Below are 4,802 nucleotides of genomic sequence, written 5' to 3' on the forward strand. Positions count from 1 at the left end.
ATCCCTGCCCCACTCTCCATGATCTCTGGATGGGAGTGTGGGGTAGGGCTGGGTGTTCTGGGCCACAAAAAGGTGATTACCTCCTCCAGGGCCTCTCTGAGAGTCCTTAGGGCACTGGCTTGCTGCGGTACCTGTGCCTCACCTTGAAGGTAGGATCCCCGGACAGAACACAGGGCTTGAAGGATAAATCCTTGGAGTTGTTTCGACACCAGGCTGATTTTAAGTGTCTGGGTACTTGTAGGAAGGCTTGCCACTCCATCCAGGGGCAGGAGTAATGGAGAGATCCCACAAGCAACATCAAGTGAGGGATGTGGGCATCAGGCTCAAGGAAACTGAGTCCTACTGGTGGGGTCCTCGGCCCTGGGAAGGGACCGGGACAGGGATAAAGGGCACAGAGTGCCCAGGTAACCGCTGCTGGGAGCAGTGGGGTATTTTCCGATCGTTGAACTCTGGAGAGCTGGACTCTAAGCGTCCTGCGAGCAATGGTGGCGGGGGAGGGCGCGGGTTAGAAGGGGCGTCCGATAGGTACTGGAAGGAGAGGCGCGCACACAAAGGACACCAGATGTTAATGGTTTGGCCGGCAAGGTTCGTGCACAAGGCACCTGATGGCAACGGAAGGGGCGGCGTGCGCGCTCGCGGTGTACCGTAGGGAGAGGCTCGTGCACTAAGGACCTGGGACCTTAACGGATTGGCGCGGCAAGGTACGGGCACAAGGCAGCTACTGGCGGCCGTGTGATTGGGGGCGGGGTAGGGAGCGGCGCGTGCACTAGGTACTGGAGGGAGAGGCGAGCACAAAGGGCTCGGAATCTTAACGGATTGGCGTGACAAGGCACGCGCACAAGGCCATGATTATCAGTCCACAATTATTAATATCGCTAAGGTTTTGCTCATGCTATCCTCTCCCTTCCTGGAAAACCCTCCCCACCTCAAGGGTTACTTCCTCCAAGAAGCATTCCTGGTGGTCTTCCGGCTGCCGGCCTCCTAGGCACCGCTGCCGCCACTGCCGGGGCTCAGGAACCTCTTCAGCACCACGGACAGCGCTCGTTCGCCCAGTCACAGCCAGCGCCTCAGCCGGCATCGTTTCAGGAAGACCGACAGCTCCTTGCGCAACCCCAGCCAGGCCCTGGCCGCAGGGCTCACACACCCCAAGCCCTCCATCAGCACCTGGGGACACTTGGGGCCAAGGCAAACAATGAGAAGAAAGGTCCCCCGGATTGCCATGCTGCCCCCGGAGCCCCTCTTCAGCAAGAATCTCCCTCGCCGTCGCCAAAGACGTCCTGAGCAACAGACCTGAGTGAGCGGGGAGGAGTAGATGGGCACTGCCATGGTGGGAGCAAGGGAAGCAAGCGGGTGTGAGGGGACAGAGAAATTGGCTGCGTAGGAATCTAAAGGACCTGGGTGATGTGGTGTGAAGGGGTGAGAAGATGTTTGGGGCAGAAGCCTGACAGGGAGATTTGTGGGGAAAGAGGGAAAAATATCAGTGTTTGAGAAGGTTTGGGGGAATGTTGAAGCAAAAAAGAAGTAACCAGATCATCGGTAGGGGCAAAGGAGGAAAGAAATTGGACATTTAATCCATTGGGGATATTGAAACCTGGCAGCATTTAAAGGGGCTAGACTGGGAGGAGGTTGGAGTGAAAATCAAACTGAAGAAAATAGAACCATTGAAAATTTTTTTTTAAGTTAGAAAAATTTGGAAGAGAGTTTGAGTAGTAAAAGTTTTTGAATGGAGAGTGGGATATGAAAAAAATCAGAAGCTTGGAGGCATGCGAAGAGTGCTAAAAGGGCTGTAGCCAAAAAAGGGTACTGGGTAGAGGGGAATTCAGAAAGTGGGGGACACAGCTGAAAAGCAGGAGTGATATGAGAAGGCAGGGGAGCTGGAAGCAGAGGAAGAGAAAGCATGGCTCTGTGCATTGGTAGTCACAGACAAGAGTGGCTCATTTTGGGAAGCTCTCTCTGCTCTGACCCAAGTGAGCACCTTTCTTCTGAGCACCACCCAAAGTGGGGTGCTCACTTCAAAGTGAGCTGAAGGGGTTAAAAAGACTCAGTGAGACATAGATTTGCCACATTGCCATCATGCATAGACACACCCCATGGAATGAAACCTCATGTCCTGTACCCACCTTAGGGCCATTTATTGCACCCTGGTGAGTCCTACTCTAGTCTGTGTATTTTATTTAAAAATCAATTCACAATCCCTACTGGGTCAGCCTGCAGTCCAAGAAGCACTGTTGCATTCCAACCCCATTTTCCGGACAAGACCACAGACTCACTGGTCCATAGGGCCACCCCACACCTCAGAAGCATGAGGGTGACCTCACACCTTTTCCAAGCACAGGACAGAGACTTGAAGTACTTTTAGCTGTGCAAGAACTCTGGTTGAGCAAAAACCACACATGCTTATGCCTGCAAGCCTTATTCTCATTCTCAGCCAGGTAAGCCTCCCTATCATATTTTTTTCTTTTGCAGCACACTTCTGTTTGTTTGATCTTGTGCATGGTTCCCATCAAAGTCACCCTGCTCTCAACCTTCTCTGAAGCCTGTACCTCTCAGGGTTGTACCACTCTGGGGTGATTAGTGAGAAACTGTCTGTATTATCTTCCTCTTCTGAGTCCCTCTTAGCTTCCTAGTTTGTAGAATGTCTTTGAGGATAGAGACTAGCTTCTTCATGACATAGTAGAGTGCCTGAGTGTACCAAGAACTCTAGAGGGACTAAAATATGTTAAAATATAGGCTTTCTTATTTCTAAGGTAGATGGTCATGTATTAATTTGTATTCCCTAAAAATCAATTTAGAGAATATCATCTCAAAAAAAAAAGTAAGAGAATATCATCTCATAAGGAACATCAAATATTTCTCTTGGTTTCATAATGGCTATGTTTCATTGAGTCAAAAAAGTAGTCTGCCACTCCCATCGCCCCATTTTCTGTCAGGGACACAGAGGCACAGGACAGTTGAATAATCTGTCAAGCGTCACTGGTTGGGACTAGTTCCAAGTTTTTCCTTACTCACTAGATTCTTCTTTCTAGGCCAGAGGAAAAGGAGGCATCTCTGCTAATCCTCCCACCCAGTTCCTGAGAAGAAAGCACTGGGACCCCTGGAAGCCACATGCTATGTTGGCCTGGCTGCTGCTCCCCAGTCCTCCTCGGGGTTAAAGGCCTGGTGCCCCCTCCCATCACCTCCAGCCACACCTCTCCTGTCTTCAAAAGCCTAGAAGGCTAGTCCTTCCTCACTCTAAAGTGCTTTCAGAAAAAATTCTGAAACAGTGTGTCTCAAACTGCTATAAAGTTATAAAGATTTTTCACAAGAGATCCCGTAGATATATACAGATATTGGCAATTAAGCAAGTGCTGCACAACATACTACTTACCTTTGTGAAATATGATGCACTCCGATAGTTTCTATTGTGATTGCTATGCTGTGCTATGCTATGCTATGCTATGCTATGCTATGCTATGCTATGCTATGCTATGCTATGCTATTCTTTTAAGAGCTCATTATAACTGACCAAGTGGATTTCACAACTTTCTAAGGAATCTAAGTCTCGGCTAAAATACTCCAAAAATTCCAGCAAAGACAAAAACTCAGGCCTAGATTTGCCACCAGTGCCCTCTTCTGGGCAGCTTTATTTTAAGTCGTGTCTATTAACATTGTTTAATTGTCATAAACATGGTTTAATTGTCAACATCTGTGTGTGTGCACTGAGTCTCACCAGGAAATAGATGATTTATGTTGGTTACAACCTAAAAGATTTAAGAAGCAATGTTTAGAAATGTTCTGATGAATAAGGGCTGAGCTGAAAGGGCATTGTGTATATGTGTGTGTGTGTAAGAGAGAGAAAGGCTCTCATTAGAGGTTGTACAGATTTTTCTCTGCGATCCCCTCTCTTCCTGCAAATCAGCCAGAGGTGAGATCTCAGGGACCTATCCCTGCCTCCCCAAAGCCATCCTCACATGAGGCCAGCCTGGGAAGAGGACAGCAGAGCTCACATCTCTGTGGAGAGGAGGCTGGGCTCAATGCAGGCCTCTGTGTCTTTGTTCATCTTCACTTCATAGGTCTTGTCCTGAGACCCTCCTGCTGACACACCATGGTTGCATGGCTCTCCCAGGAAAGAACCTATGATGTTCAAGATGGAGAAAATCATTAGGCACTGCCAACCCCACACCCCCATGCTTTGCTCAGCACACATGCACGCATTACTCATGTACACACACGTATATGTGTGCATAAACATGCGCACATACACACATGTATACACGTGAACATGCATGCAGTTTATGTGGCCTCATTATCCTGTGATGGCCTATGGAGCCATGGAAGTGTTTAGATTAGGGAGAGGGTTTCATGTGGGAGAACATGTGGTGCTGGATTTAAGGAGATCTGAGTCCTTAAAATGCTGGTCAGGCGCGGTGACTCAAGTTGAAGCAGGTGGATCACTGCTGGTCAGGAGTTCAAGACCAGCCTGACCAACGTGATGAAACCTCATGTCTAGTAAAAAAATACAAATACAAAATTAGCTAGGCGAGGTGGCACATGCCTGTAATCCCACATAATTGGGAGGCTGAGGCAGGAGAATTGCTTGAACCAAGGAGGCAGAGGTTGCAGTGAGCCAAGATCTGGCCATTGCACTACAGCCTGGACAACAAGAGTGAAACTCCATCTCGAAGAAGAAGAAGAAAGAAGGAGGAGGAGGAGAAGGAGGAGGAAGAAGAAGAAGAAAAGAGCCAGCCATGGTGGCTCACGCCGTAATCCCAGCACTTTGGGAAGCTAAGGTGGGTGGACACCTGAGGTCAGGAGTTGGAGAC

The 4,802-nt window shown here is 49.0% G+C and overlaps 1 long non-coding RNA gene across 1 annotated transcript; it reads left to right on the forward strand.

Annotated features, from left to right (window-relative positions):
• The first annotated feature begins 675 nt into the window (after positions 1-675).
• Positions 676-3,804, forward strand: LOC144579226 (uncharacterized). The gene is made up of 3 exons (XR_013526335.1): positions 676-1,294; positions 2,336-2,432; positions 3,027-3,804. It is a non-coding gene; the product is annotated as an uncharacterized LOC144579226 (long non-coding RNA).
• Positions 3,805-4,802: the final 998 nt, after the last annotated feature.

Source organism: Callithrix jacchus, chromosome 14 (assembly GCF_049354715.1).
Source record: "Callithrix jacchus isolate 240 chromosome 14, calJac240_pri, whole genome shotgun sequence".
Lineage (NCBI taxonomy): Eukaryota > Metazoa > Chordata > Mammalia > Primates > Cebidae > Callithrix > Callithrix jacchus.